The 18,786-nt window shown below is 36.7% G+C and overlaps 1 long non-coding RNA gene across 1 annotated transcript in view; it reads left to right on the plus strand.

The window, feature by feature from the left end:
- Positions 1-17,869, plus strand: part of LOC138919555 (uncharacterized) — a 39,296-nt gene extending 21,427 nt beyond the window's left edge. The window contains exon 3 of the long non-coding RNA XR_011429801.1: positions 5,979-17,869. This is a non-coding gene — a long non-coding RNA (uncharacterized lncRNA). The remainder of the gene's footprint in view (positions 1-5,978) is intronic.
- The last annotated feature ends 917 nt before the right edge of the window (positions 17,870-18,786 follow it).

The following is an 18,786-nucleotide window of genomic DNA, read 5'->3' on the forward strand; positions in this document are numbered from 1 at the left end:
CACGAACTACAGTCATATCAGGATAGCTTTTTCTTTTTCCAGGTTCATCATTATTTTTAGTCACAGCTGTGACTGAGAAGCCACTAAATATGAAGCACCAAAATGAGAAAGACAAACAAGAAAGTAAAAGATGCCTAGAGCGATAAATACATTTTAATTCTTTTTTAAAAAGCATCCATCTCTCTAGAGTCTGTTTGGGATGGATGGTTTGAGAGAAGACTTCACAAAATCCAGCAACATAAAAATATAACGTTCAGTACATGAACACATTGCCCATTGCCTTGGCACGGCCTTCCTCACTGAGAGCATAGAATACTGCTTGGGAATATGACAATGAGTCATTTGAACAGAGTGGTCACTGTGGTGGTGTTTCACTGCATTATTTGCTTGTTTTTTCCCCCTTCATTTATGTGGAAGCTATTTGCCCTGGCTCCTGATTTTAGAGTCTAATTATCCATATACATACTTATTTTTGCCATGATTATTACAAAATTCCGTTAGCAGTTTATATTTTCCATATTCAGTTATATTTATTACCTTATGCCATGACAGCCTTATGATATAAGGGAGTTATCCACTATGATGATTGCAAACAAACATGTCCAAGTTGAGAGGAAAATAAATAAATATTGTATATCATTAGCAGGAAGCGAAAAACTTTCAGGTTCTAAACACAGTTCTGGCCAAATCATATTCAGCCGACAATTATTCACTTCTCTGTAAGCTGCTTCTTGCCCATTCTCTCATTATCTCTGTGCTTAATATATCTACCCCTATCTCCTGCCTTAATGATGTTCCTCTCTTAAGACTTACAGACAGAATCACTGATTATTTATTAATTTTAGTTTATTATTTCTTTATTTCTTTATTATTTTTTATTATTATTATATATTTATTATTATCTTTTATTATTATTTATTATTCTATTATTTCTTTAGTCAACTTCCTAAAAATGCCTGTGCTAGTCTTCCTTCAGTTTTGACCAAATTAAACTGATTGAATCTATTCTTGGGCAAAGTTTCTAACTTGAGGAATCTCTTCCTGACCTACTGTGTTCCCTTATGACTTCTGTATCCAGGTATTAATAGAATTCCTGTCACTTTCTTGGGTTTATCACTGCAGTCTAGTGTCAACCTAAGTATCTGTCAGAGAATTTGAAAAACTGTGAGCCTGCTGAGACCCGCATTTAAAAATGTTATGTAATGCAGATGACATTACTGGAGCACCTGAGCACCTGAGTCAGGCTATAATGTTGACAAAATGCCCACTTCAGGAGATGTACCAGGGACTGGAGAGAAAAGGCATCAGAGCTAATATTACCTATTCTGGAAGAGCTATTCATTCATTCATTCATTCATTCATTCATTTTGGTTACTGTTTCTCTGGGTCTGTTCATCTCTCTCTTTTATCTACAAGAGACTTAGAGTTGCTGCTTTGTGAAGCCTTCCTTCCAAGCTAGAGGAAAATCCTTTAGTAAGGCTGTTTGTCCAAAGGGTGAACAAGATTAAGTTTGTGCTGCACTTGTATCCATGAAACCTTGAAGTGAACGATTTAAAAGGAAATAGTCAATAAAATCTGGGTGCAGAGAATCTGACACCAATTAAGGTAATAACTCACTTACCATTATGCCATTTTTCATGTAACCTCAAATATACTGAATCAAAACAAGAGCCTGTAAGAAAGCAAATACAAGCAAATAAATTCATAACTGCAGTCGTACCAAAGGGATGACAAGAGCTATTTAAAAATCAAAATTATAAGAGGCTTTTTCAAAGACTCTTAAAAGATATCTTTATTTTACAAAATATATAATTATAATGAAGCTGGATTATGTTGCATGTTAAAAATGTACTTTAGAAGTGTGGGAAAGATTTGGATTCTGGAGAAAGCCCACTCACCTCACATCAACTCTGATAACAAGATAAAGAAAAGAAAATGCACAGAACATAGTTCCAAGAATTAAAAATAGTGTAGAGTTCTCACCTCTTTTTGATTGGAAGAAATGACCAAAATATCATAGCAAGCTTTCAGAATATCATTGTATGAGTGTATCTGTTAGCTTTTGCTGCATAAAAAACCACCCCAAAACCTAGTGGCTTAAAACAACCACCGATCACTTATTTAGCTCACAATTCTGCTGGGCAGTTCTTCTGGTCTGGCCAAAGTTACCTGATCTTGACTGGGTTAGTGCATGCATCTGTAGGCACTCGATACGTTTTCTAGGGCTGGTTACTCCCAGAAGGTCTCACTCACACATGTGGTAGATTGCTGGCCATCAGCTGGGGCAACAAGGGTGATTGGGCCACATGTCTTTCATTGTGCAGTAGGCTAACATGAACTTGTTCCCATGATGGCATTTTTTTCCAAGAGCGACAAGAAAGGAAGCTGCAAATCCTCTGATGATCTGGACTTACAACTGGCACAATCTCACTATTGTCAGTTTCTGTCGGTTAAAAAAAATCTTAAGGTCACCCCCCTAGATTGAAGGAGTGAGTAAGCAGATTCCATCTCTTTCTGGAAGTGCTATAAAGTGTGGTGGAGGCCATATATTTTGCAATATACCACATAAAGAAGAGTAGAATCATAGACGCTTAAAATGGTATCATAGAGTAAAAAAAAAAAGAAACAAAAATTTGTTTATGAAGCTATTTTTGTATGTTTTTTAAAAAGATAATAGCAGATCATTTTGAGGCTTAAAGAATAGCTTTCTTGTCACTATGGCTATTATGAAGCTAGCGAGTGTAACAATTCTTTACAAAGTGATATAGTATTCATTAACAATAGGCTGGTATTATTATCATCTAAAAAAACCCCAGTAATGTGGCACAATTCGTTCCATGGTGATACTAAATAAGTGAAGCAAATGATTTGTGCATGTCTGGCATGTGTGATATTCTGTGCTTGATTTAAAGTCTAAAATGATAAGTAAAACGGTCCAGTCTCTATCCTCATGGACCATACAGTCTAGTGGGTGAGACAGATGGTAAAACAAAGAAATAAACATGTATCTACCATCAGTGAAGACTGACATGATGAAAACAATGGAATTCTGGTGTAGAAAATGACAGAGAGGGGATGATACTGCTTTACATAAAATGTTGCCAGTGGCATTTATGAAGGCACCAAATGGTAGCCAAGGCCTACATAAGGATTAAGAATACTGTAATTAACTCCACTTTAAAATACTATGTTTATATGAATATTAGAGTTACAGGTGACTGTAGGCATGATCTAATCAACTCCTTTACTTTACAGATGAAAAGTAACTGGAGTCCACACAGGAGAAATAATTTGATCAAGTCTCCTAGGTAGTTGGGGAAGATTTGGGACCAGTCCAGTATGTGCCTTTACACCACTGTGCCCTTTTTCCCTTTATTCTCAGACACAGTTCTGCAAAAGTCCTTGTTACCCACTTATGAGTTGAATAAATCTTGGCCTAACAGTAAAGATTATTAATTTCAGGGACTTGGCAGCAGTCTTCCTCTTGGGGCAAGTGCAGACTGATAAGGGAGTTCCTGGAAATTACAGCAGTTAAAGGACTTTAGTCTAGAAGACATTTTGACCTGGTGAAATCCACCCCTATGACTTAGTAGCTATATGGTCTCAGGCTTCTTTGTGCTTTGGCTTCCTTATCTGTAAAATGGGGATAAAAATATCAATACTTAATTAATAGGATTGGTATGAGGATTAAATTTAAGTTAGTACCTGCAAAGCATTTAGAACAGCACATCACATTTAACGTGCTTCCAATAAATATCATCGATTATTAGTCTAATGTTTATTTATGAAATTTGAGGTTGGACCCCAGCCACATTTTCATAACAATCTAACTGTGAGAAAAGAAACGAATGAACTAATGGTGGGATTAGAATTGAGAAAGTTCTGATGTCTCAAGTAATAGCATGGAAGCAAATTGCCAAACACTTTTCCTCCTTAATTTTCAGGGAGAGTCAGTGTAAATCAAAATAGTAGTAATACCGAATATGCTTTTGTTTTGTAAGTTCCTTGTTGAAATTTCAGGGGTTGGAGGCAAGACTTATACTAATGAAGATGCTCTGATTATTTTTATTTCTCCAGTGTCCTACCTCGTTTACTCATCTGAACGCTGCAGGACATGCAGTGTACGGAGAATAGCTATATAGAAAACTACCGACAACCATTGTTATCAAGCTCTGTAAGAACTGAGTGATTGACGCCTGTCATTAATTTGTGTCCTGATCCCAATAAGGACGTTTTGGCAGCCATATGGAGTGTGGGTGGAGTTCAGCGTATCCTCCTATCTACAGCACACACACTCAGAAGCTGCAAATGCCCTTCACGTATGTGAATGTTTGGGAGTTGTCAGAAGTACATATTCAGATGTTACAATATTTTAGATTTATGCTAATATGTCACAGGGTTAACGTGAGAAGTCAGGAAGTGTCATTCATATACGTGACTTTGGTAACAACTTCTACCACCCCACCACACGTCTTGTCACATTCCATGCTGTTCTAGAAGTGGCTTATGTTGCCACCTGATCTTAACACTCCAAATTATCATCAAATTCCTCTTCAAGAGTCCCCGACGTTCCTTAATTTCTGAGTTGTGCAGTCCACGTCTGGTTAATCATAACATATATCTTCAAAAGCCTCCAGTCAATTTTGATTACCATCTGCTGCACATTTGAAAGTCCTTCCTGTAATGGAGTGGCCAGACTGACGTGTGTTATACCAAAGTCTTCATGTCAAAGTGGAGAAGCTAGTTTTGATAAACTTAATTGAAAGGCATCCTTTTAAGGGGACATTACCCTTGGCTAAATATATGCATCATTTTAATTAGTTTCTCTCTTTGTTCTTTGTATTAGTTCTTCTTCCGTCTTGGAACTCTTAAATCAACCATGTTTTCTTTATGAAATTTCTGGACAGAGAGAGAGAGAAAATCTACAGTAGCAAAATAAATGGTGGCCTGTTACCCCTGGGAAGTTCTTGAAACATTATGGCAATGCAGGGAACTTGGAAGGGAGAGAATCTTGATGTTTAAAGAGCATATTGAGACTTTCTGGATTTACCTATCGCCTCCTAAAAAGAAAAAAAGTTCACTGTCATTTAGTTAGTAGTTAGTTGATATTATACTGGGTGGGAGTGGGGGAGATCCATTTTCTATCCAAATTATTCTCATCTTATAGATAACAATCCTCTCAGCTGGAATGGTGAGTATATCTATGGTAAAATAATGAATTGTTATCAGTCATGTATGCAATTTGTCCCCATCTCTGTCATCCTTGTCATTACCATCCTCATCAGCGTCAGCCTTGCAGACAGAAAGCACTTGAACATTAGCTCTCACGATCATCGTCTTAGTGTAGTCCGACGGCTATAACCAAATACTGCAGGCCATGGTAGCTTATGAAAAAGAGAAATTCATTTCTCACAGTTTTGGAGGCTGAAAGTCCAAGCTAATGGTGCCAACATGGTCAGGTGAGCGTTCTCTTCAGGGTCTCAGACTTCTCGTTGTAAACTCACATGGCAGAAGGAGCTAGGGAGCTCTGTGGGGTCTCTTTCATAAGAGCACTAATCCCATCCATCCTCAGGACCTAAGCACCTCCCCAAAATGCCCCTTCCTTCCTAATGACAAAACGTTGGGCATTAGGATTTCAACATATGCATTTGGGGGGACACAAACATCCAGGTCATAGCAATCATCTGCCTCTAAATTTTATTGAGATACTGCTATTTAGATACTGGAGCACTGTCCAGGGGATCAGATAGAAGTATATACAATAATTTCTCATCTGAAAGAATTTAAGGGAGGAAACCAGTTCAAACAAATCAGTACCAACAACAACAAAAGCTGCCTAATGAGGATTCAAATAGAAAACATCTTTATGGAACAGGGACCCTCCTCTAGCAACCCATTGTAATGGACTTTGAAGATTTTCTTTTTGGGTCTTTCATTCTCTCCATAATTCTTATGTATTTATTTAATATCTATTACAGGCCAGACTCTGTGCAGAATTCCAGCTCTTCCCACCTTCTGACCAACACTTTCCTGGGCATGGAGTCACTCAGAGCCTTGGGGAGGCTGAGTTCATCTAACAAAGTGAAAAGTAACAACTTCAGACTCTGTAATGAAGAGGCTGCTCCAGGTGATATTTATACAATGAGTAGGGTGGAGAAGTCATCTATAGGGTCTGTTAAGGACTCTCATTTGCCATGAAGTCCAGAGGCCCAAGGACATTTTACGTCAAACAATAACTTCCTCCCTAATCTCAGCAGATACTCCCATTCTATAAAACTAGAATTTAATGGGGGTAGGGATAGAATGTAACACATTTTTGCAAACCTCTTCAGTTGATGGGATTTCCAGTTTTCTTGTCTTTTCAAAAGTAGCTCATCCAAGTCTTAAAAGCAAGAGTTGTGTGTTCAAGGACTAAACTGACAACTCGGAACTATTGTTATGCAAAAACAATAGTGTGGATTTGCTGCCTCCACTCTTACTTGAAATGAAGTGAAGACATAGATGGTTGGCCAGCCTCTGCCTAATCCTTATAGCCTTGTGTGTGCTGATAAGATTGTCACAAACTTCTCAATTGACCTCTTCACCAGGATGGAAAGCTGAGGTCCAATTCACTGCAAAGTTTAGCTTAATTTAGTGGAAAGTAAGAGGATTCATTAGGAAAGATTCAATACTGATGTCCTATATTTAAAAATGTTTCAATTTTCCTGTCTTTTAGGGGAGAGGATAACTCAGGAGCTAGGATTTTCACAGCGCCTTTATATGTGTATGTAGCCATTAGCAAAATATTAAAATAAAGTTCATTTTGTCACACTTCTGGGTTAAAGGGACCACCTACAGTAACATTATAAAGAAATCAAATCAAATCCTTTTTGGAATAAGGAGGGTTGTGTATGAAAAATAAGTAAACATCTAAATCGTCAGTCAAGTATGTATTACAAAAGCAAAAAGGAAGTAGGACTTTCACAGAAATGTGATGCTTTGCCAAAGTTTGTGTAACCATGAACCACAAATCGCTAGGTTTATTTAAAATAGGCCCAGTGAGTGAGGCTTGGCTTCAACAGTGTTTTGTTTTGAATTTATTGTAATTAATCTCTTCTTGTCAGTTGTATGACACATTTTCCCAAAGGACATCATGATACTTAACAAAACCTAGGAGTAATGACAAAATAGCATGATAATTGGTGTTAAATGGATCATTTGTTCAAGTGTTCTATTATACTAGTTCATTTCTCACCAGCTTCATTCTTTTTTTCTACTCCCAAATGATGCCAATTATCTAAAATCCTGAATAATAATTTGTTAACCTTCACTTGTCACCTTATTAACTCAGTCCTCCCATTCTCTTTCCAAACTCTGCATCACACAGTTATTTTACATTCAGCAATCCTTTCAATTATAAAATAATTATAGCCTGTAAAAGTATCTATCAGTGTCCGTTACTGAGGAGAACTCTAAAGCCAATTTTAAGTTCTGCAGATCCTTTAAACATAATTTTGTTTTCTGTCTTCCTTTTAGCCTCTCAGAAGGAGTAGATTTTTTTCTCCTCCCGCTTTGGCCAATATCAAATTACTTTATAAATTCAAGTGGCTTATCTATGGAGTTTGGGAGAAAGTTCAGGGTCCTATTTTGCATGAAAATTTCCTGGCTTCATATCTGCCATTTCCCTTACAGTTTAGATTTGCCTATATAAAACAGTATTCTGGGTTTATAAAACATCTTCTTCTCAGAGTCTCTTATTAAAAAAAGGTGTCTAATTCTCCCTATGGACCTATTGAGGCTTATGCCACAGATAGACATGTTAAAATAATGACTAGCTGAGGCATATTTTGAAAATAAGAGGTTTTCTATTTAGCATGTTACATAGTAACTGAAAAGTGGAAAAGAGATAAACTCATTGACCACAGTAGATATGAATTATGTAGTTATTCTCCTGTTTCTGTAGCTGGCCTATGGAAACATAACCTCATTGATCTCCTGGCACAAAAGCCTTCTTGGTCTACACAAAGTGGGCCCTTTTCGTGTTTCAACCTGTATAGTCTATACAGAGGACAAATGCTTTTCTTGAGTTCCTAGGTGACCTACTGCTATTCAGGTCACAGGTCCATCTATGCAGCGCCACGCTCTCCAAAAGTACCTGGCCATCCTGATTCCAGATAATCAGCCCCATTGACTCCACAGCTTCACTTATACTTCACAAACACGTGTCCTTGGTTTGGATCTGGAAAGAAATACTGTCACAATATAAGTGACTCCAAACTCAATCTTCAAAGGATAAGGGTCCTAGTCAGAAAAATTTCACACCTCATTGTCTTGGAAAATTATGAGCAAGTTGAAATCATGTTTATCTTTACCTTCACTTTGGCCACTGTGTTTTTTGGATACTCATGGACACACTCTGAAAGAGGCTGGAATTCTGTGAACCCCCCACGGTAGCTTTGGCCACCAATCTAGGTCTAGTCAAGACACCAGGGTGAGTGGTGAGCACATTAGCATTGGCTAGGTGTTGGTACTGTCCTCCAGTGTAAGTCTAAGGAAGGTTCTGATTGGGAGGAACTCACATTATGCTGATGAGGAAATAAACATTATGGGAGGACATGATGGAGTTGAGATTTTAATCCATATTTATGGGGTTCTAAAATTCGCCCTATTACTTCTATATGCTAAGCCCTCTTATATTAGTTTCCTAGGACCGCTGTAACAAAGTGCTAAAAACTGTGTAACTTAAAACAATAAAAAATTCTTGTCTTACTATTCTGGAAGCTAAAAGTCTGAAATGAAGGTGCTAGCTGAGTCACGCTTCCTCTGAAACCTGTAGGGGAGAACCTTCTCTTGCCTCTTCTAGCTTTTGGATTTTGTCAGCAATCCTTACACTTCCTTGGCTTTCAGATGCATCACTCCCATCTCTGCCTCCATTGTTGCATGGCTATCTTTCCCTGTGTCTCTTCTTATAAGGACACCAGTCATATTGGATTAAGAGCCTGCTTTGCTCCAAGATGACCTTATCTCAACTGATTACATCTGCAATGACACTATGTCCAAATGGGTTACATTCTGAGTTACCAGGGGTAAGGACTCCTCCTATTCAACCTATACCTCCTCCCATGGAATAATGCAACATCTTCAAAACTAAGCTTGAGTCTGCTAAAAGCCCTTCCTGGCTCCAGGGGAGTTTAAGATTGGGCGAGAGAGAGAGAGAGAGAGATTAAGAGAGATATTTCACTCCATTTCTCCTAGGTCATGACTACGTTTGGAGAATTCTCAGTATTTCATAAATACTAAAAACATGCCTATCTGATGTTAAGCAGAACGTTTGCTTACCTCATTTTTAAGCACTGTATCATATCATTCCTGGGTTGTTTCCAAAGTATTATCATGGCCTCGAAGTAGTCAGTGACCAGGATTTATATTTCTTTGAATCCTCTATGCTGTTTGACCTAAAACAAAATAGATGCTCCGTACATACTTAAGGATTTTAACTGAATTGTATTACATTGGATTGTCAGAGAGGAACCTGGTGAGGCAGCAGAGCATTATCCAGGGAGGCCCCCTCCCCTTCTGCAGACATATCACTTGGCTGTAGGTTCTTGATACACACTTATACAGAGTCTGGCTGGGTCTGTGTTCAACAGGTAGTGATGCTATACTTTCCACACTGAGCTAGAGAAGGATGCTGGGTGTACAGTTCCATGAGATTAAGACAGTCCATGTGGTCCAGCCTGGAGGAAACTTTAGTCATGATTTACTTAGAAAGGAAGTTAAGATAATGCTGTGTTAGTCAGCTTTTGTCTAGACAAACAAAATCAATAAGAGATTTTATATATATATATATATATCTATATACATATACATATAACTTATTATATAGAGAGATTTATTTTAAGGAATTAGCTCACATGATTATGGAGGCTGAGAAGTACCACAATCTACTGTCTGTAAGCTGGAGATTCAAGGGTGTTGACGGAGTGGTTCCAGTAGGATTTCAAGGCCCTGAGAACTAGGAAAGCTGATGGTGTAAGTACCAGTCTAATGCAGGAGAAGACCTATGTCCCAGCTCAGAAACAGACAGAAAGAGAGCAAATTCTCCCCTCCTCCTTTCTGTTCTCTTAAGGCCCTCAACAGATTAGATGATACTTATCCACACTGGGGATGGCATTCTACTTTACTCAGTCTACTGATTCAAATGTTAATCTCGTCCAGAAACACCCTCACAGATAACACCCAGAACTTATGCTGCTTTTGCAAGGGCAGAGCTGAATAGTTGTGATATAGATAAAAACAAAATTCCCTACTTGTTTCATTGCATAACAAGTTCTCCAACTCCTGGTCTAAGATACCACATTGTACTATTGGAGAGACTTATGACAATGTTTGAATTAAAAGAAAGATGTGAAAGGGGCCAGTCCAGTGGTTCAGTGGTTAGGTTCACATGTTCTGCTTAGGCGGTCCGGAGTTTGCCAGTTTGGATCGCAGGTGTGGATGTGTACACTGTTTGTCAAGCCATGCTGTGGCAGGTGTCCCACATATAAAGTTGAGGAAGATGGGTACAGCTGTTAGCTCAGGGCCAGTCTTCCTCAGCAAAAAGGAGGAGGATTGGCAGCAGATGTTAACTCAGGGGCTAATCTTCCTCAAAAAAAAGTCATGAAAAAATAATATAATGTAGGTTCACATAAATTGTAACAAATGTGCCACTCTAGTGGGAGATATTGATAGTCGAGGAGGCCGTGCCTGGGTGGGGACACTGGGTATATGAGAATTCTCTGTACCCTCTGCTCAATTTTATTGTGAGCCTTGAAAAAATAAAATTTATAAATTAAACATATGTATATATAGAAAGCTCTGAAAACAAATGAAAAATGAAACTCAACAGCCTATTAAGAAGTTCACTTATTTCAGCAAATGAGGCAGTACCTGGTCCATTCTCTCTCTGTAGAGTAACTAGAATTCCCACGTGACAGCAGCTCAGGTAAATAGTACTTCTAGACACATTCTATTTATCTAGGAGGTTGTTATTTTAATAATAAATTATTTTGATACGTCCCTACCTGGTATAAGTGTATACCATATTTGTGTGTTAAGACACACTAATAATAACCTAACTAATAATAGTTATGTCATTATTAACAAGTTGTCACTCTTAGTTTGACAAGGATTGTTCTGTCAGGGACAGATGGACGCTATATTCAGCTAACCAGTTGCTCTTTTCTGCATCATGTCTAAGAAATGTAGCAGTCTGTGGATGACCGGGTATTTCTAGTATAGCCGGATATGATGGAACTGCCTTCTAGTAATCTGAGCATTGTGTCTCACCAAGAATATTTCGAAAGATAAGCCACCTGTGGATTTTAAAAAGGATGTTCTTTTTTAAAAACCTAATATGTTTTATACCGTTCACATAAATACTTCTCAACAAATTTATCAGAATTAGGAAACTCAGGCTACCCCTATAGTCCAGATTTGACAATAACATGCTTAAGAAAACCCTCCAAAACGACTCCTTGCTGAGTTCCTGCAAAAGATACTGCATAACCTATCAGACAGATTTTTTTAAAAGAGTAAAGTTAAAAATAATAAAATGTAAACTGAAGAAATTAGCTTAATGTGTATCTAAAAACTTGCAACTGATTTTCTAAGTTAAAAATCTTCAAGATTTAATTGATTTTCTACACTGTATACTGAATAATAGTATTTTGTACCTCCTGAATAATTCACAAGTTGGATTCCTAAGGCACACACACACACACACACACACACACACGTATATATAATACTTATATATATATGCCTAATAATTCTGGAGCAAAGGTCAAAAGGACAAGGTGGCTATTAAGTTAGTAATGAGTTGGGGGCTTTGAATGGAATGGGAACCTAAATTACTGTGTTGCATTACCTTGTTGAAATCTTATTGCTAAAATTTTGCACTGCTAGGCAGTAAACTAGAAAAAAAAGAAAAGAAATTGAGAAAGTGTTAATTTTTAAGCAAGTTTGACAAAGATTGAGTTTCATATGACAAATATTGTCAGCAAGACAGGATTCTGTCAGTGGAAGAAGTTTAAACATTAACAATTTCTGTCAGGCTGTTGACACAATCATGGCAGACATTTCCCAAGATGCCGAGATGACTGCTGGCATTTGTCAACAATCCTGTCATAGTGACAGCAATAAGACCATGTCTGGAAATGTGACAGTTTTGGCTTTGTGCTCCCCTGAGCAATAGCCCAGGTGTTCAGAGAAAGTGTGGGAAAACCCATATTTCTGCATTGTCATTCGAATACAGAAAACACAGGAGGAAAATGAGCTGTCACTCCAATTCCCATGATGCCTTGCTGCTTAGCATAACTCTACAGTGCGGCCCTGGGTCCACTGGTCCATACTCTGACAGATAATTAAGAAAGCAGCAGCTTTTTCTAGACGGCTCTTCCTCATGATTTGCATTTTAGCCAGAGGCGACCAGTTATAAAAAAAACATGATGGAAAGATGGTAAGAAGCCAATTAGATGGATGGATGGCTGACTGACAGCTCTCTGGTATTACGACTCCAGATTTCAGACTACATAGCTTGGCAGTTTTCTACAAGAACCAACTTTTTTGCAGGTTGGTAAAGCTGTTAAATGTGGGACTATATATAGCGCTATATAATTTTTGCAAAGTTGTACATTTTCCTTAAATAAGCACGTATTCTTTTCAATCAGGGTTTGCATTAAACAAGTTTTCACAATTTAATCACAACTGTGTCACTAAATTTAGCAATATTAAAATTCTAGACAACTTGTAGGCACATTAGCTGTGCCAGTAGAGAAGTGATTAAAAAGCTGAGAACCACGTTGAGCCAGCAGAGATAGAGTGAACTAATAATTAGAATGTATGTGCAAACATACCTTTGGAACTTTGAAATGTACATTGTTTGGTTTTGAGCAACTAAAAGCATAACCCCTAAACTTCCTCTCCATCTTTAGATTCTACACATGTGTATTTGCCTATTATCCTTGTTCAAGGTCTAATATATGCTTGTTTGTCTGCTACTTCAGCTAATTTTGAAATAAAAAAATAAACTGTTAGACTCAAGCTTCCAGTTTGGCTGTGATAGTCTATAGCTTCTAGCCAATAGGAGTTAACTCTTCATAATATTGTCCAATTTGGAACCTTAACCAATGTTTTCTGTGTGCTGCATGCTGTGTACGTGTGTGTTGTATATGTATACATACACAGACACACATTCACACACACAGACACGCCTTATCAGAAGCGAACCATTTGCTATTAGGGTGACATGTCTCCATCTGTAGCTTGAAATGAGAGAATTTTCTTTCAAATTGTAATGATACCCTAGATTTGTTTTGGATTTTGAAATACTGAGAGAAGGCAATCATTTCACTATAAATTGAGGTTGGGAAGGAACATCAACTGAAACCAAAATTGAAAATTGTATTTTTTTACTGTGAGTAGTGGATGTTTTGCAAACTCAGGATGAATGTTAAACCAATAGCGAGTCTGAATGCTGTTAGGAGCTTAAAACCAAACAATGTACGTTTCAACACACCATGTTAATCATTCAATCTACATTTGATGTCAAAATCCACAACACACATAAAGCGCGATTGGGAACGGCCAATCACATGGATTAACCCCTCCTTTTTCTTTTCTTTTTAACTGTATTAGTATTTGTCTTTTGGCTTTTGCTTTATATCGTGTTCTTGGAATATGATAAACCTATTATATTTATAACCATTTTAAAAAATCTCCAACCTGTACATACTTGGAGAATTTAAACAGAAGTTCAGGGGAGTAATGACATTTCCATAAACCGCACCCCAAATTAGAGAGGAATAAATGCATTTGGGTTTGTATTAGAAACATTAAGAATTGTCCTATAGACATAGCACAATACCAGTATAAATAAAAATCTTCTTAAAGAGTTTTTATAATTTTTTCAAGAAACGCTTCCTCTCAATACTGAAAGCCTTTGTATAATCAGATTACGCTTTCATTATCTAACATTTTAGTTACCTCCTAATTTGCTATTTTAAAGAGCAAAATGCTGAATATGCAGTGTCCCAATAAAGCAATTCTTCAAATAAGAAGAGCGAAAACTTCGAAACATTTGCTTATTTGGCTGGATATTCATATTCAGAGGCTGGCTGGTTCTTTTTTCCCTTGTCTTCAGCTTGCACCAGTCACTCATGTTTTTTGTTGAAACTTATTTCAGTTTTGGATTCTCTTACTTATGGCGCAATGTTAATGCACAATATTTTCTCAAGCTCTAGGGGGAAGTTATGTGTCTTTTTAAAAACAATTAGAATTGAAATTTGAGTAATAAGGTATTATAGACTGATTTTAAAATAACAACTCCCCTTACTATGCAAAATGTCTTTGTTTCTAAACTATGTATTAAGAGAGAATTTCTTTTAAGGGGAGATCTGCAGAACAATATTTATTAAATTGAAGTGAGTTCTGAAAATACTAGTTTTAAAGGAAATCTATTGTATCACTGTAAGGTAAAGAGATATATTTCTAAATAAATGGTAAAGTGTGTCACCATCAAAACAAAAGGACACCTCACCATAAGACTTGTAGAGATGTGCCGGGAAAATGCAGTAAAACTCAGTGGAGCTTAATGTTGCCATCGTGTTCATATTAAACTCACTTGCACTTTGAGTGGCAAGAATTTGAACATAAATATCAAAGAGAAGAAGACAAGTTTCTTAAAAATTGATTTTCTTCAGTGTATCTACATTTGTAATTGAATATTGGATTATAGATATGCTTGTCAGATTTAAAATAAAATATTTTGATAGCATGTAACTATTGTAGGTCTGCCTCTCAGGTAGATATATACAAATAATGATTTGAGACACATTTTGAAAATAACCAATGTTCTTTTCAGTGCATTTTACACAAACTCAAAAGTACAGGAAAGAAAAACTTAGGTAGAAACCACTTAAGATGTGAATGTTAGAGTTATTTCCTGTTTCTTCCAGATGGCTTATAGAAATATAGCCTCACTGATCTCTTTAGAATAAATCTTTATAAGCTTATACAAAACTGGATTTTTTTGTTGTTTGATGTTTATAGGCAATTTCTGTTAAACAAAATAATGATTCTACTTGAGCATCTTTTAAACCATGTCATCAAGGAATAATGTTTTTTAGGAAACAACAATAAAAATCATGTCATTAAGGAATAATGTTATTTATGTTAAATTGCTCTTCAGCATCTCATACCCTTTTCTAATTCCCTAAAAATATTTGTCTCATTTTGAGGTTTGGGGCACTTTCTAGCAGCCAAGATATTACATAAAATCTGCTCATCTTCCCTGATTTGGAATGGAGTCTGGCTGTTCTTATATATAGAGAGAGAGAGACAGACAGACAGACAGACAGAAAGACAGAGACACAGAGAGAGAAAAAATAGAGGAAAGAGGAAAAAAAAACACTGAAGGGACAGAAATACTGAGAGAAAAAGAGATTAGCAACAATGCAACAATTTTTTGTTATACCATGCTCATTAATTGTTCAGAATCTCATTAAAATGAATGGTTTGAATTCTAAAAGAAAGTCCACAATATTAAGACATACATATATGGATAACCCAGAGCCTTCCTAAAGACTAAAGAGGTATGTAGATCCCAACAGTAAAACAAGTCCTCTCTCTCCCTGAATTGCATAGTCTTTCTCATCTATTTCTTTTCAAGCCCATCACTATCTATGTTGTGTAACAGCTAACTGTAAACTTTTTACAGGCAGGGGCTGTATCTCACTTGTCTTTTTATTCCTGCATCAACAATGCTAGCTCATGGTAGAGGTTCAATTAACAGTGATTGAAATTAACGCAAATTTTTGCCTGGCTTTGTAGTCATTAGATGTCTTACCTATCAAAGGTTAACCACTCAAATGGTTACTTTCATGTGTCCTAGTTGTGACTAGGCCAGGTAGTTTGTAGCACAATGAACCAAGTTAAAGTATGTGCCTTGGTTACCAGAAGACCGGAGAAGAAATGATGGGTAGAGCATGTCCTAGTCATCATCACATCATAATAATCATAATAGTATGATAATAGCTATCGTAATAATCCATCATCTACCTAAGACTGACCATTGACTGATCATCTGTTCTGTTGAGAACCATGCATACTGCCTTCCATTGCAAAACTATTCTGTGTCTGTAGGTAAAGATGACAGAATACTGGCAATTTAATACCATTAACCAAATTTTACCAATTCAATCATTCAAAACATATATGAAAGGTAAATATTTTAATCCTCATTTTGCATATGTGACATCCAAGAAGTTGAGTAACTTTCCTTAGCTGTAACATCTAGTATATGGAGAAATAAAATTTGAACTGAGTTCTTTCTGATTTCAAAGCGTCTGCTCTTTCTACCATGCCTGACTTTCTAATAAACAAACAAATAAATAAATAAATATTTACTTATTCTCACAACAAGGAGTTCTAATTTTAATGCAAGCATTTCTGGAGAAAAACCTATGAATAAAGAATTAGTAGTGTTGTGTACCTTTGTATATGGACATTAACATTATTGTAACTGTGTTAATCCTCATGTCTTTAATGCACAACAGAATTTTTCTTATAATCTGTAGAGGCTCAAGTTACTAAATAGGGAAAAAAATTGGGCACTAATCGTGTTTATACGACAAATTTAGGGAGCTAGAAGAGGAAACATAAGGGAATACAATATAGTCTTTGTCCTCTTGGATCTCAAAATCTATTGGAAAATATACAAATAACTCTAATACGGTAGTTGATATACACAGTGTAATGTTCTGAGGAAATGAAGTTCAGTGATTGCCCTGAGAAATTAAGAGGAGGCTTCAGTTGCATTAGGCTTTGTGAAATGACTATAAATTTACACTGACAGAGATGGGAAATGAGCCTGGATGTGTAAGAATGAGGGTGGCAAATTATCACACGTATCTAGAGCACAGAGTGAACACCGCAAGAACAGGATCGTGAGGGAGGCTTGCAGAGGGATGAGCATGTTGGGAAATAATCTTGGAAAATCAGCCTAGGACAAAATAAAGAAGACACTTCCTTGCCAGGCTAAGAAGCTCACGCTTTCTTCTGTAAGTAATGGGAAGTCATCTATGAGCCTCACTGTGATGTGATCGGATTTGGAATTAGGATGATGACTCTAACAGCAAAATGGAGCACGGCTGGAGTAAAACGTTTGGCAATAGAGAGACCAGTATGGGGACTGCTTCAGTGACAGGAATGATGAATAACTGAGCTCAGACTGTGACAGTGGATTATAGAGATAAAGGTTTAGTTACAGCCAGCCCTGGTTGGTAGCGTATCAAACACACCACACTTTTTTTGCATTCTCCTCTAGTTTTCTAACAATGATAATGGCTTTACTTTTATTAGATTTAGGCTCTAAATCTGCTGGTAATTACCCAATTCGATTGTTAAGCATAGTTCTCTGTCATTGGGGAAGAGTCGGAGCAGAAGAGAAAAAATGTTTCAGTATTTTCTTCTCCTTGGGAAAAATGTCATTGTATTAATATTAATTTTTCTATTTTTATTTTTTCAACAGAAGGTCATACATATGCTATTTCAGAGTTCACAGCTAGCTCCTCACTACTCAAATTGTGGGTGTTATTGCCAGACTGCGGAGATGCACAAGAATTGACTTGAGAAGCAAAGAGATTATTCACACCCACACACACTGTTCTCTCTAGGAGCACCTCATCAATGCCGGTGAGAGCCAGTTAATGCTGCTGAGGTGAGGGCACACAGGCTGTTCAGTGGAAGATGAGAAATTAAAACGTGATTATTTTCCAAATTGGAATATAAAATAAAGAGCACATTCCAGGAAAGAAGAGGAGGATGATAATCAAAATAAATAAAGATTTACCCACTGAATCACTTGCTATGGTGTGTCTTGTCTTTGAAATGCCGAAGACCTTATAACAAACGTTGACAGGAGGGAATGGTTTCGGGGATTTATATTCCATCTCTATTTTACTTTTTCAGATACACTGACAGAAATTCTTAAATGCTCAGAACGTCTACCAAGTATACCTGGATATACGTATAAAGTCCTTTTATAGAAAATTGCACTAAAATAAAAAAATCTGTATATGAAACAAAAAATAAATTCTAATGGCAGTTAACGGCCAAGTGATTATGAAGAAAATAGATGATGGACCAAAATTCTAGTTATGAACATTAGAACTTAGATTGCAATTTTGGAGCTCAGTAGGCTCATAATCATGATGTAATATACCTAAAATTTTTAAAAATCCTTAATACTTAAAAGCACAATATCTGTTTAATAATAATTTATTTTATAGTTAATTTGAAGAAGTTTTAGTCGTAAATACATGCTTGCTCTGGCTTCTTCTTGATGACATTGCTGTTCGTGTAAAAAAGCCCAGTGATTTAAATTTGTATACATCCCAGTTATTTCGCCATTTTACTTTATTTCTTTTAGACTGTGCTATGAATTCTTATTTCTTAGTTTTTCTCCATTTTGCGTAGATGTTTTCTACCTTATGTTTTTATTCCATACTTTTATCATATAGTTTGTTGAGGTATTTTTCCCCTAACAATCTAGTTAGTTTCTAGACAGTTTTTTTCATGACTGAGATTTCAACTGTCACCAGCACACGGCCTCAGTGTTCAGTAATTGTCTATCAGCAATTACGAGAAAGGATAATGTACCACAGAAATTCTGTAAAGCTTGGAATTCTTTTCAAAGCACCTTGACATTCCCTCCCAAGATACATGCATCTTCACAAACTATGTTAGCTCCTTTGACTTCCAGAGTTC

Source organism: Equus caballus, chromosome 20 (genome assembly GCF_041296265.1).
Source record: "Equus caballus isolate H_3958 breed thoroughbred chromosome 20, TB-T2T, whole genome shotgun sequence".
In the NCBI taxonomy this organism is placed as follows: Eukaryota; Metazoa; Chordata; class Mammalia; order Perissodactyla; family Equidae; genus Equus; species Equus caballus.